The 27,535-nt window shown below is 64.5% G+C and overlaps 1 pseudogene; it reads left to right on the forward strand.

The window, feature by feature from the left end:
- Positions 1-24,179, forward strand: LOC142009494 (tonsoku-like protein; annotated as a pseudogene).
- Positions 24,180-27,535: the final 3,356 nt, after the last annotated feature.

Consider the following 27,535-nt stretch of genomic DNA (forward strand, 5'->3'; position numbering starts at 1 on the left):
ATGAAGGTCAGCCATCTGCAGGAGGCTCTGGAGGAGGCAGTGCCCGGCGACTTGCAGACAGCCCTGGGCCTGTGTGAGCAGCTGGGGGACCTGTTCTCCAAGCATGGGGACTATCGCCGGGCGGTGGAGTTCTACCAGAGGCAGGTGGGTGAGGGCTGCCCCTGCTCTCGGCCTGTGGGCTGGGGGAGGACCAGGCTGCCTCGAGGCTGGGCTCCGTGCATGGTAAGGGGCTGGTTCCGCTTCCTCCTAGCCGCCGAAGTGCTGCCAAGCTCTGGCCCGAGGGCAGGGGCACCCGCTCAGATTCCTGCAGGCAGCAGGGATGGGGCTGGGCGAGCCCTGCGGGGGCGGGCGGCCACCCCGGGCACAGCATGCTGTGGACGGTGTCTCTGGCAGCTGCGCTACGCCGAGTCCCTGCAGAAGCCTGAGCAGGAGCTGGGTGTGATCCATGTCTCTCTGGCTACCACCTTTGCGGACCTGAGGGAGCCCGGCCGGGCGGTCCAGCACTACCAGACGGAGCTGGCGCTGCGGCGAGGAAACCCACTGGAGGTGAGGGGGCGGCCTGGGCTCTGCCTTCTGCCCGCCGGTCTCACCCTGCAGGGCCTGGGGACCCCGTGCTGGGCTTGGCCGTGCTCTGGGGAGTTGCGGGAGGGGAGCTCAGCTAGCAAGCAGGGCCTGGCTGGGTCCCACAGCTCGGGAGCAGGGAAGGAGGGTGGGGCAGGCGTAAGAGTCAGGATGGCAAAGGACTTGCTGTTTGTCACTTACCCCGTGCCCCTGGGTGGGCTCCCTGCCAGTGGAGCTGGACTGGTGGGGGGAAGCTAATCCCATTGTCTGTGTGCCCCAGGAGGGGAAGACCTGGCTGAACATCGCCCTGGCCAGGGAGGAGGCTGGCGAAGGCTACGAGGCCCTGGAGCCCTGCTTTCAGAGCGCGCTCCGGTGCGCGGAGCAGGCTGGGGAGCCCAGGCTGCAGGTGAGGGGACGGGCCCAAAGCTGCTGCCCAATGGGGATGCCAGTGCTCGCCTGCAGCACCCCCTTCAGGCTGGGCAGCTGGCAGTGCCCCTCCCGGGGTCCCCCGAGCCTGCGATAACTGAGACTGGCACCCAGGAGTCCTCCCAGCCCCCCGCCCTACGCACAACACCTCCCTGCTAGGGCCTGTGGCCGAAAGTGCTGGTTTCTGGCCCCCTCCCGCTTCCAGGCTCTGCTCCTTGTTGGCACATGCCCGGGAGGGACCGTGCTGCTCACCTGCCGGGGAGCCCAGCTCCTCACTCCGCCCAGGATTCCAGGCTGCACCCGGCTCCTCCTGCGCCAGCACAGCAGAAAGGCAGGGGAAGGGCGTGGGGTGCCGGGGCTCGGAGCTGAAAGGCGCCCAGGGCAGCTGCGGTGCTGGGGCTGGACTCGAGAGTGCCTAGCCAGCGTCCTCCCCTCACTCGTAGCCTGTCTGCTGGGCCAGGCTGGGGGGCCTGGCAGCTGCTCCAGTGGTCAGTGCTGGGAGCTGCTCCTTCTGGGCTAGGCAGGGGCTGGGGGACCTGGGAGCTGCTCCAATGGTCAGTGCCCTGGCCTTGCTCCCTGCAGGGCCCCTTCAGGCCTGGGGCGGGGCCTGGGGACTGCCTTAAAGGCCAGCGCCCCCAGCTGACAAGGCCTGGGCTAGCAGCCCTGGGAGCGCCCAACCCCATCTGCGGCTGGGCAGGGTGATCAGCCCATCCTTTCACCCCCCCAGCGGCAAATCCTACAGCACCTTCACCCCCTGCAGCAGAAGTGGGGGCGCCCTGAGGCCCCCGACACGCTGGCCAGGCTTCAGGGCCTGTGCTGCTCGCAGGGCTGGAGCAGCGCCAGGGACAGCCGGGGGGAGGAGGAGGAGGAGGAGGAGGAGGACAGCAGCGAGCCCCTGGAGGAGAGCGACCTGGAGCTGTCTGAGAGCGGTGAGTGGGCCGGCTGGGGGGGACGGGGAGGGAGCCGGAGCCGAGTCCCGGCCGGGTGAGGCTGTAGCCCTGCGCGTCTGCCTGGCGCGGGCCCCCCTTTGGCAGGGTGGGGGCTGTATTGGAGCCGGGTGCCTCACTCAGGCCTGTGCGTTCCAGACGGGGAGGAAGATGACCTGGACGGCTACAGCAAGAGCGTGCCTGGCCGCCGCAGCATCGCCAAGGTGAGGCTGGGCCTGGGCGCAGCGTCCTCGCCCCGTGGGGCCGTCGCTCCAGCTCCTGCCCTGGCGAGGCCGGATCCCAGGGCGCTGCGCGGGGCGGGGGGCCGAGGGGGTGGCTCTGATCTGGGGCCCCCGGGCAGTGCTGACCCCGCCTCCGCCCTCCCTGTGCCCTGCAGTGGAACCGGCGCAAGGACCGGGGTGAGACCCCGCTGCACCGCGCCTGCATCGATGGGAACCTGCGCCGGGTCCATTTCTTCCTGGAGCAGGTGGGAGCCGCTCCTCGTTCCCGGGCAGGGCGCCCTGGGGTACCTTCCGTCGGCCCGTGGGGGCAGCTGGGCGGCTGGCTGGGGTCGCGGCGTCCCTCTGCTCTGGCCCTCACAGCCCCCAGCAGGGGACGCGTTCAGCAAGTGTGTCCTGCCTGCAGGGCGCGTGGGAGTGAGCCAGGTAGGCGCTGGGCACTGGGGCAGCTTCCCGGCCTGGCCTGCAGGGAGGGCAGCTGGAGGGGGAGATCCTGCGGGAGTTGGCATGAAGCCCAGCAGGGCACCTGGCCCCCACGTAACCCTCATGCCTGTTCATGTCTCTTTCCTCCTGGGGGCAGGGCCACCCCCTGAACCCGCGGGATTACTGTGGCTGGACCCCGCTGCACGAGGCCTGTAACCACGGGCACCTGGGTGAGTGGTGAGGAGGGTGGGAGGGTGTCGGTGTGGGGGGCGGATGACGGCAGGGGCTGGAACGGGTGATGGGGGCCGGCTGGAGGGGGCCCTGGTGCTGCCACCCAGCAGTAACTGCCGGCTCCTGTGCCCAGAGATCGTGCGGCTGCTGCTGGAGCGTGGTGCCTCCATCGATGACCCCGGGGGCCCAGGCTGCGAGGGGATCACCCCCCTGCACGACGCTCTCAACTGCGGCCACTTCGACATGGCCGAGCTGCTGCTCCAGAGGGGCGCGTCGGCGGTGCTGAGGAACGCCAAGGTGGGGGAGCAGCGGCCTGTGGGCGGGCGCTGGGCTCGGCACCCCTGCACAGCTGTGGGGTTTCTGGGGGCGGCCCTGAGGCTCAGCCCCTCCATCTTATCCGCCGCAGGGCCTGAGCCCTCTGGGCACCCTCCGGGAGTGGGTGAGGATGTACGGCCGGGACCTGGACCAGGAGACGCGCCAGCGCTGCTGAGCCATGGAGCAGCTGCTCAAGGAGGCGGTGGTGGGGCGAGGTGAGGCCGGGTGGGAGTGGTGCTGTGGGGGGGCATCTCTTGGGGGCTGGGCCCAACTCACGGGGTTCTCTGTCTCCCGCCCAGCAGCAGAGGTGGCTCAGCCCCCACAGGATGTGCCGCAGAGCCAGCTGTTTGATGCGGAGCTCTCTGAGCCGCTGACACCCCCCCACTCAGCTGTGGCCCCCCAGCCCCAGAGTGGGGGCCCCTCCACGAAGGCGACTGCGCCCTGCAGGATCCTGACCCAGCGTGGCGGGCAGGGGCCAGAGTGCTGGGCCAAGCTGGACGAGTGCATGACCCCGCTCCGGCCCATCAAGAAGAGGCAGCGGCTCCTGAGCCTGAGGGCGCCGGGGGAGGAGAGCCGGGTGCCGGGGTTCCTCGGGCGGGCAGAGCCTGGGCTGCCCCCCTCTGGCACCGGGCAGGCCAAGTACGAAGCATCCATCCGTGGCGTGGGCAGTGCCCAGTCCTGCCAGGTCCCTGAGCAGGTGCCGGCCGAGGCCTCTGCCAGGCCGTCCCTGATCCCAGCCGAGGAGTACGTGGGGGATGACTGGCTGGAGGACGACCTGGGGGCGAGCCGGGAGCCCCACAAGAGGAGCCACCGGCGCCCGGGGGAGTCGGGCTCGGACTCAGGGGGCACCAGTGGGTCTGAGAGCGACGGCGCAGCCCCCTTCCCAGCTGCTCTGCCCCAGAAGAGGAGGGCCCGGCAAAGCCGCCTCACCCAGATAGTGGACAGGACGTCGCTGGGTCGGTCCCGCGGGGGCCAGGCCCTGGTGGCTCCGGAGCCAGCCGCTGGTCTGAGGCCCGTAGACGGCAGTGGAGAGGCCCCACAGGTGAGGTGCTGGGGGTGCACAACAGCAAGGGAGTCCCCTGGGCTGTCTCTTGGGTCTTGACTCCCCTCCCCTGTTCCCAGGCCCCACTGCTGGCTGCAGCCCCGACTCGGCCACCCCCCATCCGAGTGCGGGTCCGGGTCCAAGACAACGTCTTCCTCATCCCCGTGCCTCACAGGTGAGAGCCGCCTCGCATCCTTCCTCCCAGCGTGGCCCAGAGCCCGGGAGTCCTGCCCCCCCAGCCGGGTCTGGGGCAACATTAGCAGCACCCTCGGAGGGGTCCAGCTCCCAGGCAGCGCCAGGGGGTCAGGGACTTGGGGTAACAGGGCCATTCCCCTCTGCCACTGGGGGGGCTGCCCTGTTCCTGCCCCACCCTGGGAGGGTGGGCTGGGGGCCTGGTTCTGGTGGGGCGCTCTGGCTCAGCCCTTCCCTTCCCTTCCCTTGCAGTGGCCTCGAGAGATGCCCGGTGGCGTGGCTGGCAGAGCAGGCGGCCCAGCGCCACTACCAGGCCTGTGGCCTGGTGCCCCAGCTCACCCTCAAGAAGGAAGGGGCACTGCTGGCTCCCCAGGATCTCATCGTGGACGTCCTGCAAAGCAACGAGGAGGTGAGGGGCACCCGAGCCAGGATTGGCGCTTCCAGGGCTGGGCCCACCAGGTCCCCCTGTAGGCCGCTGAAGGGTCGTGGTGGGGCCCATCACTGTGGACTCTGCACCAACCGGCAGGGCCCAGATGACTGGGAGCTCGGAGGTCTGGCTTCACCCCTCACTGGCGATGCCCTTCCCCTTGTGTTTGAGCCTGCCAGTGCTGCCCAGCCAGCCGGCCTTCCTTCCTACCCATAGGGCTCTCGTCTGCCTTGCAGGTGTTGGCAGAGGTGCAGTCCTGGGACCTGCCCCCGCTCGCCGACCGGTATCGCAAGGCCTGTTGCAGCCTGGCCGTGGGTAAGGGGATGCCACGGACCCTGCTGCCTGCCTGCGTGTGGGAACCGTTGGATGTACAGGGTCTTGCTGGGTTTTGTAGCGCCTCAGGGCGGTCAGCCGGCTGGGGAGAGTGCCAGCCGGCCCGTGGGGGGGACAGGCAGGAGGGGCTCCAGTGGGAAGGCTGGTCCAGGGGGCTTGGGCACAGCTGTGCCACCGTCTGCGTGTGTGACCTCGGGCAAGTCCCTCAGTCTCCGGGTCACTGGCCCAGCTACGGAAGGGGACAGAGGTGGAATGTGGCTTCGGGTGGACAGATTGGCACCCCCAGGGCCGTGCTACATGCCAGGGGAAGACCTGTCCAGCATCCGCTGAACGGTGCGCAATGTCAGGAGCCCCCGGTCGCGGCTGCCCCCCACGTGGTGCTGGGCGGGGGGAGGGTGTCCTCGGTCACGGCTGCCCCCCACCCTCTCCCTGGCTGCTTGGCTCTAGCCCCGGCCAGGCAGCAGCTGGCTGGGAGCTCGTCAGTCTGGGTGCCCCACAGCGACTGGTCTTCCCTCATGGACTCCTGTTGCAGGCGAGCACCGGCTTCTGCTGAAGATGATGGAGCTGCAGGAGTCGGGCCCCTCGTTCAGCACCTGTGGCCTCTCCTTGCACCAACCCCACCTCACCCCACTCCTGCGTGCCCTCAAGCTGCACAGCTCCATCCGCCAGCTGCGGCTGGCTGGGACGGGGCTGGACGATGGCCTGGCTGCCGAGCTGCTGGCTACGCTGGGCACCATGCCCAGCCTGGCCCTCCTCGACCTGTCGGCCAACCAGCTCGGTGCTGAGCGGCTCCGCGCGCTGGCAGCAGGGCTGCCCTCCCAAGCGGTCTTCCAGGTTGGCTTGTGGGTGTGTCCAGCACCTCCCTTCCCCTCAACGGCAGGTGGGAGGGGCCCCGGCCTCCCGCCTGAACCCCAGAGACACAAGCAGGTTCGGGGACCCCCAAGCTGCCCATCCTGGCGCTCTGGGCTACGGCTCTGGCACTGCTGGTGTAAAGGGCCCTGATGAGCTCCTGCCAGGGCTGCCCTGATGGACACCAGGGGCTCCCCGGATCAGGGAGGAGTAAGCTGTGGCCATGCTGGTGCCAAGGTGCCTGCTCCTAGGTCCTTCTGGGGAGGGGCTGGTTGTGAGGGTCCCTGTAGCATGGGGGGGGCTCTGCTGCTCTGTCCCTTCTCTGGGGCTGAGGCTGCCGCTGTGGTCCTCCCAGCGGGGGTGCAGCCCCGGCTGTCTGGTGGCACAGGGCAGAGCCCAGCAGGTTGGGGTGACTCCTCCGCCCCTGTTGTTCCAGAGCCTGGAAGAGCTGGACCTCAGCCTGAACCCCCTAGGGGACAAGAGCTGCGAGGCCCTGGCCTGCCTGGTTCGAGCCTGCCCGGTCCTGACCACGCTGCGGCTGCAGGTCTGTGGCTTCTCTGAGGCTTTTGGGCAGCACCACCGCCTCCTGCTGGCCAACAGCCTGAAAGGTAAGTGCCCCTGCACTCCCCCAGCCCCGAGTGGGGGCACAGCAGGCGTGGCCTCATGGTACAGGTGGTGCCCTCCCTTGTGGCTCCCCTCCCCCAGCGCCACGGTCTACAGGCTAGGCCCCCCTGTGACACAGAGGCACTGCCAGGAGGGCCCCATTCACTGGGACGGGGCCTACAGCTTGGGGGTGAGATGTGGTGACCTTGAATACTGGTGCAGGTGTGACGTGGAAGTACACGAGATTTATACGAAGGTGGAAGTGCCTTTGGTCCAGGGGAGGGAGGGAGAGAGAGAGAGTGTGTGTGTGCGCGCGCGCGTGCGCACACTCATCCCCCCAAGCCCAGGGGCCCCCTCTCTAAGCCAGGTGACCGCGAGAGTGTAATTCACCTTTGGTCGGTTCTCCAGCACCGACAGTTTTTAAATCTAGGCGGGCTGTATTTCTCATGGGACAGGTCTGCTCTGGGAGTGAGCTGGGGGCAGGGCTCTGGCCAGAGGGACACAGGGGAACAGCCTGGGTGACCACACTGGTTCCTCCAGGCTTGGAATAAACAAATCTATGCAGTCTCTCCCCCCAGCATCTAAGTCAGTCAGGCACAGTAGGGCTATGTCTACACAAGCCCCTTCCTTTCAGAAGGGACGTGGTAATGAGCGAGTTGGGAAGATGCTAAGGAGGCGCTGCCATGAATATGCAGTGCCTCTGTGATGTAGTGGGAGATACCTGTGTGTACACGTGGGGCTCCTGCTGAGGGTAACCTGGCGACCAGGTGACACCCCTGGGCTGCAGACAAAGGAGGAGGTGGAGCCTGAGGGGTTTGAACTGGAACTGGGTGTTGGAAACAGTTAGTCGGGGCTGGGAGAGAGAGAGACAAAGGAGGGGGCAAGACCCCGGCTCCGGGGGCCCCTCGGGGCCTCCTCTCCCCAGCATGGCTTGGACTGGCTGTCTCTGCCGGCTGCACTGACTCCTCTGTACGACGCTGTGCCCTGTTGCCTAATAAACCTGCTGTTCTCCTGCCTGCGGATGGGGTGCAGAGGATGGAGACCCCGAACCCCCTCACAGCCTCATTAGCATAATGGTGGCTGCATGTGATTTGAAAGTGTTGCTTTCAAATCGCGCACCGCCCATGTAGACAGGGGCTTTCGAAAGGACCCCCCGGACTTCGAAAGCCCCTTCTTCCTATTTGGTTTTAGGAAGAAGGGTTTTTCAAAGTCTGGGGGCGGAGGAGTGTCCTTTCAAAAAGCCCCCGTCTAAAGAGGCAGCGCACAATTCAAAAGCTGTGCTTTCCAATTGTGTGGGGCCACTATTATGCTAATGAGGCACTGCATATTCACAGTGGTGCCTCATTAGCATATTCCCAACTCGCCCCAAAAGGAGGGGACTAGTGTCGATGCGGCCTACATGTAGAACTCAGCAGCAACACAGCCCCCCCCCGCCCCCACTGTTCTGGGAGCCCTCCGAGATTCCTGTCCCAGAGTCCCCAAAAGCTGTACTGCTGGAGGCTGAACTCATCCGGAACTTGCGGCAAAATTCATCGATGGAGCCAATTTCGGATCCCTGTACCTGTTTGAAGGCAGCTTTGTACTGGACCAGGAGCCGGGAGCAGGCTGCGGTGTACCTGGGGCAGTGCATGGAGTAAGAACAGCTGGAGTGGCTCATGCCAAGCAGGAGGGGAACACGGAGGTCGAAGATGTACAAGCAGGTCCCCAGGGGAAAGGAGAACACTGTAACAGCCCCCACGGCAGAGGAGGCTCCCCAGGGTCTCTGACTGGAGACCCTCTGCATGGAGCAATGTTGCCTGGCCCCCAGGGGAAGTGGGCAGGGCCTGAGGGGGGACTAAGGGGCTGTTTTGATGCTTCTCTGAGCCCCCTCCCCAGTGTGTCCGCAGTGCCCTGGGGAGGGGAGGTCACTCTGCTCCACTCGGTAACGACGCATCCTGCAGGAGATGCTCCTGCTGCTGCATCCGCTTGGCTCCCCTGGGAGAGACCAGGCTGGAAACAAAACCCAGCTGGGGACTCACTCGTTGGGAGAGACACAGTCCTTGATATAGGCTTTCTCCAGAGCCTGCATCGTCTTCACCACCGCAAACAGCTCAGCCATGTTATCGTACCTGAAACCCAAGCGCAGAAGCCCGTGAAGGCGCATAGCCTGTGACCCCCACCGCTATACACGCGCCCGCGTCCTTGGGAACAGCACAGGGGCTCTCATGTTCCACAGCCCAGCAGGAGCACTCCCTTTTTGTGGAGAAGACCCTTCCGCCTATTGCATCTTTCTCAGCCGCAGGCTGCCCTGGCCAATGGCAGAGGCGGAGCAGAAGGGCTCTTGGGTCCTTCCTAGCTTGGCGCGGGGACAGAGCATCAGAACGCAGAGCTCCCTGCACCATCAGCCCCAGCATCTCCCGAGCAAGGACCTCACTGCAGACAACAGCTTGAAGTCCCAGCACTCCCAAGCCCCACAGAACTGTGTACCACATGGGAACCCATTCGGCTGGGGATGGACTCACTTTTCTCGCTCCCGTGCATTTTTATACAGCTTCACCTCCTGCAAGGAGAGCAGATACACAGCCTGTCAGGTACCCACACAGTGTGTGGTCAGCTGCACAAATGGACAGGCTGGAAGCAGGTGGGGACGGAGCTGACAGATACGGACCTCCTGCATCCTCACCACAGGGTGGAGGAGACAGGGACCAGAGAAACCCACACTGAGATGGAGGTAAGGAGCTGGGAATCACCTCAAGAGCTGGGGTCCCCTGAATGCTCCAGCACTGAGGGCTGTGAAACCGTTTGCAGAGCCAAACCCGACGTACGCTGGAAGGTCATTCTGCCTCCTGTGCCAGAGACAGGACGAGGAGGGGAACGTGACCAGCGTTACTCGCCTCGTACAGTTCTGGCTTATTCCCTGGGGCTGAAAAAGAGGAAATCCATGAACAGACCTAGCACTTATAGCTAGGGGCCTACCAGTGACGCCCACAATGCAAAACCTTCCTGGTAACCCGGTGTTAGGAAGGACCACGTCCACAGCTCCTTAGCCTACTAGCTACAGGGATACTGCTAGCACCCAGGACCTCTACAGCCTGCTCCGCTCTTCCATCCCGCCCCTCCTGCTGATCACCGCCCCTTGCTCCAGGCCAGAGAACCCAGCACAGTTCACAAGGGAGAATCAGAGTCTGAGCTGGAAGGGTCCTTGAGAAGTTGAGTCCAGCCCCTGCACTGGAGCAGGGCCAAGTAAACAGAGCCCATCCCTTCCAGGCATCTGTCCAGCCTGTTCTTAACAACTTCCACTGATGGGGATCCACAACCTCCCTGGGGCACCTGCTCCACAGCTTAACTGCCCTCAGTGTGGGAAAGCTGTTCTTTATCTCAGGGGGTCTCAAACTTCATTGCTGTACAATCCACTTCTGCCAAGAAAAAGTAATGCACAGACACATGCCTCAGCCAAAACCCAGGCCCTGCCACCAGGGGTGCGAGTAAGGGGAACAAAAGACCAGCCCCATTGCCCGAAGAAAGGAGAGGCTGAGGACCCAGGCTGCAGCCCCAGGAGGGGCCTGGAATCTGAGCCCCACTGCACAGGGCTGAAGCCCTTTGTCTGGCCTCGATCTCAGCAAGTCTAAGCCAACCCAGGGAAACTCATTAAAATGAGGTCCCAACCCAATTTGGGAACTGCTGTGCTATCCTAACCCCTGTTGATGCAGACTGAGCCATTGCTTTGTAACCTGCCTCTGTGGCCGTGATACCCACCCTCCCATGAGCCCAGTGTCCCACCACTCTGCTGCCCCCAGCCCCGCTAGCCTGACCCCTGGGGACTTTGAGGGCGGGCAGTCCCCTGAGGGGAGCTGGAGCCCACGGTGTCACTGGGTCTCTGGCCAGGGGCGGGGTGGGCCTGGGTCACAGCCCTGCTCATGGCCAGCATGCAGGGCTCTGTCAGGTGTCGACCGGGCCAGTCTGTGTCTCAGCCCAGGCCATGGGGTGGTGCTGTGGGGCCCCTTGCTCCCCACGGCGGCAGGGCCAGCGGGACTCACCTCCTGGGCCAGGCGCAGCAGGGATCCCGTGGAACATTGTGGTGGGCTGGGGCACTGCTGCCAGGGGGACCTCTGCGAGGGAGGGAGAGGGGCGTTAGTGTGGCCTGGTGGCCCGGCCCCTGCACCCGACGCGATCCCTGGACCCAAACAGCCTGGGGCCCCACACTCCCCACCGCCCCCTAGTGACAAACACCCCCCAGCCCTGCGCTCCCCACCGCCCCCTAGACACAAACACCCCCCCGGCCCCGCGCTCCCCACCGCCCCCCAGTCACAAACACCCCCCCGGCTCCGCGCTCCCCACCGCCCCCTAGACACAAACAACCCCCGGCCCTGCGCTCCCCACCGCCCCCCAGTCACAAACACCCCCCCCCAGCCCCGCGCTCCTCACCGCCCCCCAGTCACAAACACCCCCCCCGGCCCCGCGCTCCCCACCGCTCCCCAGTCACAAACACCCCCCCCCCCGGCCCCGCGCTCCTCACCGCCCCCCAGTCACAAACACCCCCCCCCGGCCCCGCGCTCCCCACCGCCCCCTAGTCACAAACACCCCCCCCGGCCCCGCACTCCCCACCGCCCCCCAGTCACAAACACCCCCCCCGGCCCTGCGCTCTCCACCGCCCCCTAGTGACAAACACCCCCCCTGTCCCTGCGCCCCCGACCGCCCCCAAGTCACAAACACCCCCCCGGCCCTGCGCTCTCCACCGCCCCCTAGTAACAAACACCCCCCCTGGCCCTGCGCCCCCGACCGCCCCCCAGTCACAAACACCCCCCCCGGCCCTGCGCTCCCCACCGCCCCCCAGTCACAAACACCCCCCCCCGGCCCTGCGCTCTCCACCGCCCCCAGTGACAAACACCCCCTCTACATGTCCTCCAGGGCCGGCAACGTCGATGTTCAACTTCGACGTTGCTCAGCCCAACATCGAAATAGGCGCAGCGAGGGAACGTCTACACGTCAAAGTACCACACATCGAAATAGGGATGCCAGGCACAGCTGCAGACAGCCGCAAACGCCCCCCCCCCCCCGGCCCCGCGCTCCCCACCGCCCCCCAGCCGCAAACACCACCCCCCGGCCCTGCGCTCCCCACCACCCCCTAGTCACAAACACCCCCCCGGCCCTGCGCTCCCCCCCGCCCCCCAGTCACAAACACCTCCCCGCCCTGCGCTCCCCACTGCCCCCCAGCCGCAAACGCCCCCCCCCCCGGCCCCGCGTTCCCCACCGCCCCCCAGTCACAAACACCCCCCCCCGGCCCCGAGCTCCTCACCGCCCCCCAGTCACAAACACCCCCCCCGGCCCTGCGCTCTCCACCGCCCCCTAGTCACAAACACCCCCCCCGGCCCTGCGCTCTCCACCGCCCCCAGTGACAAACACCCCCTCTAAACGTCCTCCAGGGCCGGCAACGTCGATGTTCAACTTCGACGTTGCTCAGCCCAACATCGAAATAGGCGCAGCGAGGGAACGTCTACACGTCAAAGTACCACACATCGAAATAGGGATGCCAGGCACAGCTGCAGACAGGGTCACAGGGTGGACTCAACAGCCAGCCGCTCCCTTAAAGTGCCCCTCCCAGACACAGTTGCACTAAACAACACAAGATACACAGACCTGACAACTGGTTGCAGACCCTGTGCCTGCAGTATAAATCCCCAGCTGCCGCAGAAGCAGCCAGAAGCCCTGGGCTAAGGGCTGCTGCCCACAGTGACCATAGAGCCCCGCAGGGGCTGGAAAAAGAGCATCTCTCAACCCCCCAGTTAATGGCCACCATGAAAGACCCAGCAATTTCTATGTTATGGGACACAGATCGTCTACATAGTCCCTACTTTGACATAGAACATAGAAGTAAAACACTATTCCTTCCTCCTCATGAGATTAGCAACTTCAACGTCTCACCATTTAACATCAAAGTTAACTTCAAAATAGTTCCCCATGCATGTAGACGTGACGGGCGCTATTTCAAAGTTGGTGCTACTACTTCAATGTATACGTAGCTAGGAAGAGTTTATCAAGCCAGGTTTACAGCTATGTGGCCAGAGCATAGGCAAGGCCATGGCACTCAGCAAACTAGCTCAACCAGTACTCCTCCCTTGTTCCCTCCAAACGCTTTAAACCAGGGAGCCCTGTGTAATCAACGTCTTTAACAGCTACGGTGGCTGCCCTGTCCCCCACAACAACCCAGAGCATTGGTGACATCTCACAACTCCCGCTTTAAGTGTCAGCTTAAATTGTGATTTTACAACTAGATGTTTACAATAGACCAAATCTCATGGCTAACTTGCTACCCATTAGGCTTTGCCTGAAAAGGTATGACACATGCACATCTTTTGCATACTCAAGCAGATGACCTCTGGGAGACTCAGTCCTCCCAGCCTTCAGCAGCGCTGCGTTCCCCTGCTCCCCATTCCCCACACAACCAAAGGCAGGGGAACTGCTGCTGCCCCCCACTTGAGCAGCCCACCTCCTCATCCAGCAGCTGCTGCATCCTCCCCCCCCAGGAAAGGTAAGGGGCTTCTGAAAGCGGCGGTTGGGCCCCCTCCACAGGCCTCCTCCTGTGGAGTGGCCTGGGAGGGGTGAGTTTGGGCAGAGCCCTTCTTTTCCACCGGGGCTCCAGAGGGGTGGCTGCATAGCCAGGGGTGGGGTGTTAGGGTGTGCCCCTGCCCCACCCCTGCAGCCACCCCCCCTTACTGCCCCCCCACCCCCACCCAGCTGCCGCTGGGGGCCCCTCCTCCACCTGGGCCCCCTTCTAACCAGCTGCCCCTTCCTTCTCCCCCTGGTTTGTTAAAGGCTCTGCAGCAGCTGCTGTGGGCCCCCCCCCCCCCTCAGGCGCACGTGGGCACCCCCACCCCCCCATTTCCACCAGGTTGGCTGTGCCCACGCCCCCTCCCACCCCCCTTTATTTTTCACTTCACCCAAGCGCCTGAGCCCCCCCCCACACGCACAAACTTCAATTCCCCACATCCCAGTGCAGAAAAGGAGCCATCTTACCATCTTGTGCTGGGAGCAGCGGCCGTCTTAGGTCTCACCTTCCCCTGACCTCACTGCCCTCGCTCTGCCCTTCCCCCACCTGACTGGGTCCTCAGCCCGGCCGGTGGGGGAGGGGCAGCCACGCCTCCACCCTTCCTTCCCCTCCACTCTCCTCCCCTCCCCCGCTCTCTCTTAAAGGCCCCACGCCCAACAAACTTCCCCCATCTTATAAACCCGCCACCATGACCCCCACACCCGCCGGAGGGTCATCCGGTGACCCCCTCCTCCCCTCGTCTTCCACTGTCACCCCTCCCACCCCCGAAACAGCGGCCCACTCACCCAGGGCCGCCCAAGACTCTGCCGCCATGTCGGCTGAGGGCGCGGGCGCAGGCTCCGGGGCTCCCACCACCTCCGCCGCGGCGTCCTCCAGCAACCTGGCCCCGAACCCACCCCCCCAAAAGGGCAGGAAGGGCCAGGGGAAAAGAAAGGGCAAGAGCCCCGCCCGGAAGGCTAAACCCCCCGTGGCGGGGACTCTCCCCCCGGCTGCAAAAGCATTCGCCGCAGCCTCCCCTTCTCCCCCTCCCCCTGCTCCCTCCACCACCCCTGGGGGCCCCGACATCTCGGCCCCCAGGTCGTATGCCCAGGTGGCGGCCGCCGCCCTACACCCTGCTCCTTCCGCCTCCGCCAGGACTACCATCCCCGACGGTCGCGGCCCCTTCCCCGCGCTCACCAGGAGGCACGGGGTCCGCTGCCTCCTGGTGGCTGCCTCGCCCCATGTGGAGACCTACGTGCGGGCGTTGGCACGGGTGGTGGGGTCCGCGGCCGTGGTGGCGGCCTCCCGGATGTTCGGGAAGATCGTCTTCTTCCTGGCTTCGGAGGCTGCCGCCCAGGAGGCGGTGGAGAGGGGCCTGGCGGTTGGAGGCGTGCACGTGCCCCTGGAGCCGCTGGAAGACCTGGGTGTGTGGGTGGTGTTCTCGTCCGTCCCGCCCTTCCTTCCCAACGCCGCCCTTCTGCCTTTCCTCACCGCCCTGGGCCGGCCTTTGACGGTCCTGAGTCCCCTCCCCCTAGGCTGCAAAGACCCCGCCCTCCGGCACGTGCTCTCATTCCGCCGGCAGGCCCGAGTCCAACTGCCGCCGGTGGCAGCACAGGGCGGGGTGGCCCAGGAGGGGACTATACTGGTGCCCTATCAAGGGGCCCAGTACCGGGTCTTCTACACCCTGGGGGAGGCCCGGTGCTTCGGGTGCCGGGCGGCGGGGCATGTCCGGAGGGATTGCCCCCTGGCCCGGCACGAAGGAGAGGAGCCCGGGACCTCCTCCGACCCGGGGGGCGTCAGCCACGAGACCGGCGGCGCCCCGACCGCGACAGGCCCTGGGACCGCCCCTCCTCTTTTAGGCCCGGACGGATCCATCGCTGCTCGGGCGTCGGAGGGCGCCCGGCAGCATGGTGCCGGGAGAGAAGAAGCGGGCGCCGGCGCCCGAGCGGGCACAAAAGCCGGGCCCGTGGAGGAGAGGGAGGCAGGCCCGGCGGCAGGACCAAAAGAGGGACCACCCCAGGGCGGGCCGCCCCTCTCCCTCGCCGCCCCACCCCCCTCCTCCCTCCCTCCCTCCTTGTCGGCTCTATCCCCTGGCCCCTCCTCCTCTACTGCCCAGCCCGCCTCCTCGGAGGACTGGGTATTGGTGGGGGGGAAAAGGAAAAAAGGGGGTGCGCGCGTCCGGCACCCCACCCCGCCGGAGGACGGGGTGGAGGTGCCACGCAAGGCACCCAAGAGATCCGCCAGCCCCGCTCCACCCGCCGAACCCCCGGCTACCAACCATCTGCCAGGGGTGATGGAGGTTGCCGCCGCGGCGGCCGAGGAAATTAACACCCCCTCGGCCCTGGAGCCAGAGCCAAAAGAGGCCGAGACGGCCCTCCCTGTGCCCGCGCCCTCCTCCGACACCCCTCCAGCCGCTACCCAGGCGGCTGTAATGGAGCGCCCGGAGGAGGTGGCTCCCAACCTCGCCCTCCTCTCACAGGAGGTCGAGGCCCTGGGCCTCACGCCGGTGGCCCTGGACATGGAAGGCCTGCTATTAGAGGCCTGTGGGCCGCCTTTGGACTCTCTCCCACCCCTCCCACTTTCCCTCACCCCTCCCACCAGCGATCCCTCACTTGCCACCTCCTTCTGCCCTGAGCTGTCCCAAGGGGCAACCCGTCCCCCAACTAGGGACGACCCCCCGGCGGAGGTCGGCCAGCCCCCACACGCCCTAGGGGAATTAGGGCTCCCCTTGCACCCCCCCTTCGTCCCTGCAACTGAAAACCCCGATACCCTCTCCCCCGACCTGCCGGCGCCTCCCGCTGAGAGTGCCGGCACCTCAACCTCTACCCTGCCATTGCCTCAGGAAGCCCCCCTCCTGGAGACCTCCTTGGCCCATATTTCCGCCCTTGCTCCCACCTTGGCCTCACTGCTTGCCACCCCCGCCATACCCCTTCCCAGCCAATGCCCCGCTCCAGAACCCGCAATCCCCCCCACTCTTAACCCTCCCCTTCCTCCTCCCCCCCACTCCTTCCTTTCCCTCCCCCGCATGACCCCTCTCTTCCCCCACTGATCTCTACCTCCCCTGCCCCCATACCTCCCCCTCCCTTTTACCCCTGCTCACTCATACCTGCCCCCGAGGACGTAACCCCTCAGGAGGCCCCTCTTGCACTGCCCTCTCCCAGCACTTCCGGGGCTGCTCTCCCTCCGCCGCCCTCATCCCTCCCAAACTTAGGCCCCAGTCCCTCCCCCAACCTCTTCTCTGGCCAGGGGGCCCAAGAGAACGCGAGGCCGACGGGTTCTCAAGACCCCGAGACCTCGGCACCCCACGCGCTGGCGGGTGAGATGCGCCAGTTCTTGGAGGACGTTCGCGGCTCCAAGAACAAGGTTACTCTCGCCCTCCAGCGCTGGGGAGATTTTCATTTTGTCCTGGAGTCCGCGAGGGCCCTTCTGAGGGAGGGCAAGGGGACCGGGAAGAGGGACGCCGCGGTCTACCAACGGGCCCGTGGCATCCGCGACGCCCTTGTCACCTTTGGCGTGGCTCACGGCTTGCTGCGTGGCCCCACGGGAACCGCCGGCGCTCCCTCTGGCGAGGATCCTCCCCAGCCCTCCAAATGGCGCCGTTCATCTTTGCCACACTAAACGTCAGGGGCTGCGGGTCGGGTCTCCGCAGGTGCCGAGTGCTCTCCTTCCTCCGAGAGGGCGGGTACTCGGTCACCTTTCTACAGGAGACCCACACTACTCCGGCCGCCGAAGCCAAGTGGCGGCTGGAGTGGGGAGACGGGGTCCACTTTAGTCATCTCTCGGCCCGGCGGGCCGGGGTAGCGACCCTGTTCTCCCCAGACCTGCAGCCCGAGGTGCTGGGGAGCGTCGAGGTCGTGCCGGGCCGCCTGCTGTATCTCCGGGTGCGGGTGGAGGGGCTGCCTCTTCACCTTGTCAACATCTATGCCCCGACACTCGTTCCGGAGAGAACCCCTTTCTTCCGGCAGGCGGCAGCCTTCCTCGACACCATCGATCCTCGCGAGTGCCTGGTCCTCGGCGGGGATTTCAACTGCACCCTCGAGGAGCGGGACCGCACGGGGACCGAGAAGTGCCAGGCCGCTGCGGACGTCCTCAGGGAGCTCATTAACCGTCGCTCCCTGGTGGACGTCTGGCGCAGCCACCACCCGGACGAGGACGCCGGCTTCACCTACGTCCGGGTGGTGGGCCATAAATCTGTACACTCCCGGTTGGACCGCATTTACATCTCGCGGCACCATCTCTCCCAGGCCCACGCCTCCAGCGTACGGCCGGCCCCCTTCTCGGACCACCATCTGGTGGCCGTGAAGGCTTCCCTCTCGCCGGGGAAGCGGGGGTCGGCCTACTGGCATTTTAACAACAGCCTGCTGGAGGACGTGGGCTTCGTGGCATCCTTCCGGGAGTACTGGCTGACCTGGCGCGAGCAGCGGCACGCCTTTCCCTCGGCACGGCGGTGGTGGGACCTGGGAAAGGTGCGCGCGCGGCTTTTCTGCCGCGACTATACCCGGGGGGCCAGCCGGCGGCGGGATGCGTTGATAGGGCAGCTGGAACGGGAGGTCCTTGAGCTGGAGAGGCGTCTAGCCGCCAGCCCCGGAGATCCATCCCTCTGCGGCACATACCAGGAGAAGCGGGACGAGCACAGGACCCTCGATGCCCATTGGGCACAGGGTGCCTTGGTGAAGTCGCGAATCCAACTCCTGCGGGAGATGGACCGCGGCTCCCGCTTCTTCTACGCCCTGGAGAAAAAGAGGGGCGCCCAAAAACATATCCCCTGCCTCCTGGCGGAGGATGGCACCCCTCTTACGGATCCGGTGGAGATGCGCGCGAGGGCTCGCGCCTTCTACGCCGCCCTTTTCTTCCCGGATCCGACCGACGCCGACGCCCGCAGGGTGCTCTGGGACCAACTCCCGTCGGTCAGCACGGGCGACCGGGACCGGCTGGAGCTTCCTCTCACTCTGGCCGAGCTCTCGGAAGCCCTCCGTCTCATGCCCACCAATAAATCCCCGGGCATGGACGGGCTGACCGTGGAGTTTTACCGCGTGTTTTGGGACGTCCTCGGCCCAGACCTGCTCGGCGTCTGGGCCGAGGCCCTGCAAAGCGGGGTGCTCCCCCTTTCCTGCAGGCATGCAGTCCTCAGCCTGCTACCGAAGAAGGGGGACCCCCGCGACCTCAAGAACTGGCGTCCCATCTCGCTCCTCAGCACGGACTACAAGATCATTGCCAAAGCCATCTCCCGTCGCTTGGGGTCCGTGCTGCAGGACGTGGTCCACCCCGACCAGACCTACACCGTCCCGGGCCGCACCATCTTGCAGAATTTGTCCCTGGTCCGGGATCTCTTAGAGCTTGGGTGTAGGGACGGCCTGTCGTTCGCCCTCCTGTCCCTGGACCAGGAGAAGGCGTTCGACAGGGTGGACCACGGGTATCTCCTAGGCACCCTGCAGGCCTTCGGCTTCGGACCCTGCTTCGTCGGGTTTCTCCGGGTGCTGTACGCTGCCTCGGAGTGCATGGTCAAGCTCAACTGGACCCTGACCGCTCCGGTCAGCTTCGGACGGGGAGTACGACAAGGCTGCCCGCTCTCAGGACAGCTGTACGCTCTGGCCATCGAGCCCTTCCTCTGCCTCCTTCGGCGAAGGTTTACGGGATTGGCGCTTCCAGAGGCAGGGCTGCGGCTAGTCTTGTCGGCGTATGCCGACGACGTGCTCCTCGTGGTCCAGGACCCGGGAGACCTGGCGCGTCTGGAGGCCTACCAAGCTATCTACTCGGCAGCCTCCTCCACCCGGGTCAACTGGGTCAAGAGCTCTGACGTGGTGGTCGGGACCGGCTGGCAGATGAGCCGCCTCCCACCCGCGCTTCAGGCCATCCGGTGGAGCGCGGGTCCGCTGCTCTATCTAGGCGTCTTTCTCTCCGCCACGCATCCCTCTCCGCCGGAAAACTGGCAAGGCCTAGAGAGCAGGGTCGCTGAGCGGTTGCGGAGGTGGACAGGGCTACTCCAGTGTCTCTCCCTCCGAGGGAGAGCGCTGGTGCTGAACCAACTTGTCCTGTCCATGCTCTGGCACCGCCTCAGCACCTTGGTCCCACCCCCCGGGTTCCTGGACCAGCTCCAGAGGTTAATCCTGGAGTTCTTCTGGCCAGGACTGCACTGGGTCCCTGCAGGGGTACTCCATCTTCCCCCAGAGGAGGGGAGACAGGGCCTGACCTGCACGCGCACTCAGGTCCATGTCTTCCGCCTCCGGGCCCTGCAGAGGCTTCTCAACACCAACAGTGCAGATAGTCCGGCGTGGAGCACGCTGGCGCACGCTTTCCTCCGCCGTTACCGAGGGCTCCGATACGACCGGCAGCTCCTCTATTTATCCTGCAGAGACCGTCCGCGAGGCCTCTCGGAGCTGCCGGCCTTCTACCAGGACCTCCTCCGCACTTGGCGGCTGCTCGCAGCCTCCAGGTCCTTAGGGGCCACCGTGGGAGAAGACCTCCTCGCGGAGCCCCTGCTACACAACCCCCACCTTCGTGTGCAGGCGGCGGAGTCTCGCACGGTGCGCTGGAGGCTGGTCCTAGGTGGAATCACCAGGGTCGGAGACCTCCTGGACTACGAGCGGGGGGACTGGATGGAGGCCCCGGCGCTCGCCCGGCGCGTGGGGCTCTCCGACCTACGCTCCTCCCGTCTCGTACTCCAGGAGGTGAAGGCTGCCCTGCCCTCCACCGCTCACAGTTACCTCGGCCGGGTCCTGCGAGAGGGTGCACCCCGCCCCCCTCCCACTCCTAGCCCTCCGGACCTCTTCGTGGGCCCCCGGCTTTGCGATCCTGCCCGCCCCCTCCCCCACATCACCTCAGCCGGCTGCACACTTTCCAGCCGGTCCCCTTCCGAACCACGCCTCGACACCTTCTGTACGCGCTCGTGCTTCACACGCTCCACTTCCCCACCCTCGTGTCCCGCCCCGATCACAAATGGCGGGACCTCTTGCCGTCATCGGAGGGTGGGGAGCCCCGGTGGGCCGGCCTCTACTCCACCTTGGTCCCGCGGCCCGCCGGGGACATCAGCTGGAGAATCCTCCACGGAGCGGTGAGCACGGGCGTGTACCTGGCGCGGTTCACCCCCATCCCGGACACCTGTACCTTTTGCGGCACGAGGGAGAACCTGGCGCACATCTACATCGAGTGCGCCAGGCTGCAGCCCCTCTTCCGGCTCCTCCAGAACCTCCTCTTGAGGTTCTGGCTGCACTTCTCCCCACACCTTCTCATCCTCTCACACCCTATCCGTGGCCCCACAAAGTCACGGGACCTCCTCGTCAGCCTCCTCCTGGCCACGGCCAAAATGGCCATTTACAAAACCAGGGAGAGGAGGCTGGCAGGGGGGGTGACCTGCGACTGTGGGGCCTACTTCCGTTCCTCCCTCCGCTCACGAATCCGAGCAGAGTTCCTCTGGGCGGCGTCCACCAACTCCCTGGACGCCTTTGAGGAACGGTGGGCGCTGTCTGGGGTCCTCTGCTCGGTGTCCCCCTCTGGCTCCGTCATTTTAAACCTTTGATCCTCACTCCCGCTCCTGGTTTTCTTTCGTTGTCCCCCGTATTTACTTGGAACCGGGCTGTTTTTAATGGGTCCCCTCTCATCGTGAGAGGGGCCTTGTAGCTGTAGCCTGCCCACTCCCCCGGCATCCAATAGGTACACTTAGAAATCTCATGAGTACATGAGACCAAGGGAACTTGAAACTACGTGGGTTTTTTTTCAAAAGCAGCTCTGTCTGAACAACGAGCATCTAACAAGCTACGTTGGCTGTGTCTACACGTGCCCAAAACTTCGAAATGGCCACCCAAATGGCCATTTTGAAGTTTACTAATCAAGCGCGGAAATGCATATTCAGAGCTTCATTAGCATGCAGGCGGCAGCAGCGCTTCGAAATTGACGCTTCTTGCCGCCACGCAGGGCATCCAGACAGGGCTCCTTTTTGAAAAGACCCCACCTAGCTCAAAGTCCCCTTATTTTCATGAGCTAATGGGAATAAAGGAACTTCAAAATAGGCAGCCTTTTTTGAAAAGCATCCCATTTAGACCTGTCACACAAGTGGCAAAAAGCATCAATTTTAAAGCACCACTCCTGGGTTGCGCAGGGATCCTTTCATCGGGGGTGGAGGATATAGACCTTTTTTTTGGAAGTGAAAGTGTTTGGTCAATGTGGGTCCTGTTTTTTTTTTGTTCTTCTTTTTGAGGAAACCTTTGGAAATGTGGTTGCAGGTGTTTTTGAGCTGGGGTTGCAGGAGGAGTGGGGGTTTGTTGTAATCAGTTTTCAGTAACTTTTCTTCATGGAAAAAGATAGAAGAAGTTCTTGGATTTTTGTAGTAAGCATGTGGTGGATGGTTGTTCTGGGGGTAATATAAGCTGTTGCAAAGGGGTGCTGTAGAAGGCATGGAATTTGTAGACAGGATTTTCATCTCCTGGACTGAAGCTGTATTTTGGAATGGCTATGCTAATAACTGAATGGAAAAACAGGAATGAGGTGCTGAAATGAATATTCAGTGCCTCATTAGCATGCTGCTGGACAGGGCACTTTGTGGCTTGGTTCCATGGGGATCCTTTTTGAAAGGCCCTTGCAGACTTGGAAATCCCCTTATCAGTGGATAGGAACAAGGGAATTTTGAAGTGTGCAGGGTCCTTTGGGAAAGGACCCCCATGTAGCCAACCCACACGCAAGCAAAATGGGGCACTTTTGAAGTGCCGCGGGCGGCAGTATGCTAATGAGGTGCTGAATATTCATTTCAGCACCTCATTGGTATTCTTCGATTTGGCCATTAGCACGGCCATTTCAAAATTTTGGCCAAGTGTGGCCACAGCCCCCTAGTCTTCAAAAGCCCCTAAAACCAAATAGGAATAAGGGGCTTTGCGAAGGCCCCCATCTGCACTGCATAGGCAGCCTGCTGTGGCTGCCGTTATGCTAATTAGGTGCCTCATATTCATGGTAGTGCCTCATTAGCATGTTCTGACCTTGCTTATTACCATGCCCCTTTTGGAAAGAAGGGGCTAGCGTAGATGTAGCCTTTGTGAGACTCCTTCTTGGTAGGTGCTGTAGTTAGGCCCAAAGCTGAAACTGCTACGAGCTGAGCAGAAGAACTGGCGGCTCAAGCCATGGAGAGCTGGTTTTGCCTCCAGCCACAATAGAGGGGACAAACGGCCAGTGGGGGGGCAAGCAGGACATGGGACCAATGAGAGGTTGTCTGGCCTTGCCTCAGGCTCAATGAGGGGTGCATCAGGGTGATGTGTCAGGGCCTGCACGGACTGGACAGAGCTTAAGTGGGGCATTTGAGGTGGGGTGCAGAGAAAGTTTGGGTGTGTGGATTGGATCTTTACAGTACTGGACTGGTGAGCCTGAGAGGCAAAGGACACTGCTCAATCCATCTGAGCTGGGACAGTTACTTGAGGGTTGGTTATGAACTCTGGGTGTGGGATTTTCCCAAGCTATTGCCATGTGAGTTCTCTGCCTCTTTCATTAAAAGTTTCTTTCCTACACTGAGGCTACGTCTACACGTGAAGCCTACATCGAAGTAGCCTATTTCGATGAATAGCGTCTACACGTCCTCCAGGGCCGGCAACGTCGATGTTCAACTTCGACGTTGCTCAGCCCAACATCGAAATAGGCGCAGCGAGGGTACGTCTACACGCCCAAGTAGCACACATCGAAATACGGATACCAGGCACAGCTGCAGACAGGGTCAACCTGCGGACTAGCGCTTCCGGGGCAACAGCTAGCTGCTCCCTTAAAGGGCCCCTCCCACACACACTCAGCCTGCACAGCACGCGGTCTGAGGAGCCATAGGCACACAGACCCCGGGCGCCGCAGTCATGGACCCCCAGCAGCAGCAGCAGCAGCTAGAGGTCCACCCAGCCCTCCCAGCAGGAGCAGGGCTTGCCCTGACCCATGCCATGCGGGAGGCAGCTGAGCACCTCCTTGCCCCAGGGGAGGAGATGCCCCCAGGGCAGCAGGGCTCAACCCCTACCCCTGCAGCACCCCGCTCCATCCTCCGCCTCACACGCCAGCGGCTGTGGAGCTACCCCACCAGCACCAACTGGTGGGAGTGGCTGCTGCTTGGGGAGTGGGACGACGACCCCTAGCTCAGGAACTTCAGGATGACCCGGCAGACATTCCTGGAGCTGTGCCAGTGGCTCACCCCCGCACTCAGGCACCAGGACACTGCTATGCGGCATGCCCTTACGGTGCAGAAATGGGTCGGCATCGCGGTCTGGAAGCTGGCCACTCCGGACAGCTACCGATCCGTGGGACAGCAGTTTGGTGTCGGAAAGGCCACCGTCGGGGCTGTCGTCATGGAGGTAAGCGAACCCACGGGGGGAGGCCAGAGCAGGGGGGCAGGGCAGGGCAGGCCAGGGCAGGGGGGCCAGAGCAGGGCAGGGGGGGCAGGACAGGGGGGCCAGAGCAGGGCAGGGGGGCCAGAGCAGGGCAGGCCACGGCAGGGGGGCCAGGGCAGGGCAGGGCAGGGCCACGTACACGCTGCTCACCCCTCATTGGTGCCGTCCCATGTGCTTTCTCTGCAGGTTGTGCGTGCCATCAACGCCATGCTCCTGCACAGGCTCGTGAGGCTGGGGGACCCACATGCCACCATCGCCGCCTTTGCCACCCTGGGCTTCCCCAGCTGCTTCGGGGCTCTGGATGGGACTCACATCCCCATCCGCGCCCCGCATCACAGTGGCGGACGATATCTCAATCGCAAGGGCTACCATTCTGTCGTCCTCAAGGCCTTGGTGGACAGCCGGGGACGTTTCCAGGACATTTACGTGGGCTGGCCTGGCAGCACCCACGACGCCCGGGTTTTCCGGAATTCGGGCCTGTGCCGCCGGCTGGAGGCGGGGACCTACATCCCCCAGTGGGAGATCCCTCTGGGGGACACCACCATGCCCTTCTGCATCATCGCAGATGCGGCCTACCCCGTCCGGCCGTGGCTCATGCACCCCTACACGGGCCATCTCTCCGCTAGCCAGGAGCGCTTCAACGAGCGCCTGAACCGTGTGCGCCAGGTGGTGGAGCGCTCATTTGGCCGCCTGAAGGGACGCTGGAGATGTCTCCTGACCCGCCTGGATGCGGGCCCCAACAACATCCCCCAGATTGTGGGTGCCTGCTGCGCCCTGCACAATTTGGTCGAGAGCAAGGGGGAGACCTTTCTGCAGGGCTGCGCTGCGGAGGCCGCCAGGGCACACGTCCAGCCACCTGCTGCCCCCAGTCGGCAGGTGGACCCCGAGGGGACCCGGGTCCGGGAGGCCCTGCGGGCCCACTTCGACGACCAGGCCGCGGGGTGAACGCTGCCCAGGCCCCCTACTGCCCGCCCCTTCCTCCCCCACACTCCTGCCCCAACGCCCACACCATGGAGCACCCCAGCGTCCCACCCTCCCACTTGTCCTGGACAAATGACAGCACGCACTTGTGGCTGAACGTAAACTTTTTTTTGGTCTTTCTGAAACTGTTTTTTTGGGGATGTAACAAGAAATATGTGAACCACAAACAGAAAACTGGGGAGAAACGTCCAACCAAAGCAATATGTAGAACAATAAAACAATGCAAATAAACAACAGTGTGCAATAAATAATAAAAAGGAAACCAGGGAGGATAAAGGGGAGAACTATTTACATGGGGGGGACGGGGAAAACGGGGGGGCCAAACAAACAGGGTGCAACTATATACAAAGGGGGGGGGCCACGTCCCGGGCCCCTCGCCCCTATAGCCCAGCACTGGGCGTCGCTGGCCGGGAGCCCCGCCGCGCCTGCAGCCTGGTCCGCGGCTGGGTGGGAGCGGGCTGGAGCAGAAGGTATCGGGGCCGGCGAGTGTCAGGTGGCTCCAGGGGTCCCTCGGCGCTCTGGCCCTCGCGGGTGGGTGGCGGGGCGACGGCGGACGGGCCGGTGACGGGCGGAGCAGCTGGTGGTGGGGCTGCAGGAGCGGGCAGGCCGGGCGATCTTTCGGCCGGCGCGTCATGGGGGGCCAGGTAGTCCACAAGCCGGTTAAATGTCTGCATGTAGGCCCCCCATGCCTCCTGGCGCCAGGCCAGCGCCCGCTCCTGCAGGTGGAGGTGCTGCTCCGCGACCTCCAGCTGCCGACGGAGGATGGCCAGCAGCTGGGGGTCCATCACCGGCGGCGGTTGGTGGCGCGGGGTCCGCCGTCTAGCCCTCCGCGGGGCCGGTCGGTCCTCGGCCGAGGGGCTGCCCTGGAGCGAGGGTCCCGGAGGGCTGTCCGGGACGACTGACGCCTCGCCGGCGCTCTCTTCCGGTCCTTGTGATGGTGCAGGTGCAGGACACAGGAGAGGAGGGGGGGAAGAAGAATGGAGACAGGCGTTAGTGTGGGCCCCGAGCCGTGGCCTTTGTCCCTCCAGCCCTGTGCTGCAGGTTCCCCATCCCCGTCCCCGGGAGATGCTGCTGTGATGGATGGGGTTCAGGGGTCCCCCGGCCCTGCATCCCGTCCCCTGGTGGGAGCGACTCTCACTTCACCCGGCAGGGTCTGACAGCAGGAGAGGTTTCTTAGGCCACAGATGGCCAGTTTCTGCCAGGAGTGACAGCACCAGCTGTCGGAAGAGACAGTCCTTCCAACCCGTGGTGGGGAGAAGACCCCAAGGGGGGGCCCCTCGGGGATGCAGCTTTCCCCCTCCTCAGGCTGGCTGCCTACCAGCTCTCCCTTCCCCTAGCCTCTACCTGTGGCCCCCGCCCTCGCCCCCCAATTCCAAGCCAGCTCGGCTCCTCCCTCCTGTTAGTTCAGGGCAGAGGTGTCACCTGCCAGCTGTAGCGCCAGGATCCTCCTTTGGCCCTGGGAGGTATTCAGCTCTTGGGGCTCATATGTAGCCTGAGTCTCCCTTTTGCATTCCCCCGACTCCATCACATGCTGCTGCTGCGGGGTGTCCCACCCCCTCCTCCCGGGGGCCTCTCGAGTTTCCGCTCCCCCCTGGCCCGGGGATGGGGCATGGCACTGTCATACGGAGGGGGGGCGGGGGAAGGGGCTGATGGCTGCAGTGCTGTGAGGGCCATGGCCCTGGTGTCCTTGGGGCCATGGCCATGTGAGCATGTGGGGGGCCCAGGACACATATTTCTTACCCCCGCCCCTCAAGCCCAGGGGTGTCCACCAGAGAGGGGTACCTACCTGTGGGTCCGCTCCCACGGTCCGGAGATCCCCGGGGGGTCAGAGGCCCTGCTGCTGCTCCAGGATGGCAGGAGGAGGATCTGTAGGCTGGATTCTGCGGAGGAGGAGCCCCCCTCCTCCTCCTCCTCCTGCCGCGATGTCCCGGGGGTGGCCTCCGGGGGGGGGCCCCGGGGTGCGGGGCTTGCCTCCGGGGCGGACTCCGTCTGCAGGGCCTGCTGGGGCTCATCAGCTGAGGTGTCAAGGGTGGCCGGAGGGGAGGAGGTGTGCCGGGAGCCCAGGATGTCCCTGAGCTCCCTGTAAAAGGGGCAAGTGACGGGGGCGGCCCCAGATCGGCTGGCCGCATCCCGGGCCCGGGCGTAACCCTGCCGCAGCTCCTTGACCTTACTCCTGACGTGGTCAGGAGTGCAGGCAGGGTGACCCCGGGCAGCTAGGCCGTCGGCCAGCCGAGCGAACGCATCCGCGTTCCGCCTCTTGCTCCCCATTACCTGGAGCACCTCCTCCTCGCTCCAGAGCCCCAGCAGGTCCCGCAGCTCGGCCTCCGTCCAGGAGGGGCCCCGCTGCCGCTTCCCAGCCTGGCTGCCCTGGCTCCCCTTGGGGGGGGTCCCCTGGGGGCGCTGGGGGGGCTTCCGGCCAGCCATCGCCGTTCTGTGGGGCGGCTGAGGGTGCTGCAGGCTGCCCGCGTGTGCAGGCTGGAGCCTGCACGTTGCCTCAGCTTCCTGCAGAGGCAGGGAGCGGGAGGGGACCTTTAAGGGGCCGCTCCACGCGGCCACCAGTGAGCTGAGGGGCTGGAGACAGCGTCTCTCAACCCCCCAGCTGATGGCCGCCATGGAGGACCCGGCAATTTCAACGTTGCAGGACGCGGATCGTCTACACTGTCCCTACTTCGACGTTGAACGTAGAAGTAGGGCGCTATTCCTATCCCCTCATGGGGTTAGCGACTTCGACGTCTCGCCGCCTAACATCGAAGTTAACTTCGAAATAGCGCCCGACGCGTGTAGCCGCGACGGGCGCTATTTTGAAGTTAGTGCCGCTACTTCGAAGTAGCGTGCACATGTAGACACAGCTTTAGACTCTGTGCGTGCGAGTGGGGAAGCATCGCCTCTCCGAGGCGCCCGGGGGTGTACATTTCCCAGGCTACGTGGTGTGGGCTGGAGTCAGTTCTGTGTGAGATGGGTGAAAAGGAGCCCCAAGATGTTGAACTCGGCCCTGCGTGCTGCCGATTCCTTCTGGCAGAAGACTTACATGTGAACAAAGGACAGGAACGCTGCTTGTTGTGTCTGCCTGGCTGGGTTTGCTGGGCACATGGGAACAGATAAGAGCAGTTACAGGGTTACGGGCCATGGTACGGGCCAT

The sequence above is a fragment of the Carettochelys insculpta genome, chromosome 2, assembly GCF_033958435.1.
Source record: "Carettochelys insculpta isolate YL-2023 chromosome 2, ASM3395843v1, whole genome shotgun sequence".
Classification (NCBI taxonomy): domain Eukaryota; kingdom Metazoa; phylum Chordata; order Testudines; family Carettochelyidae; genus Carettochelys; species Carettochelys insculpta.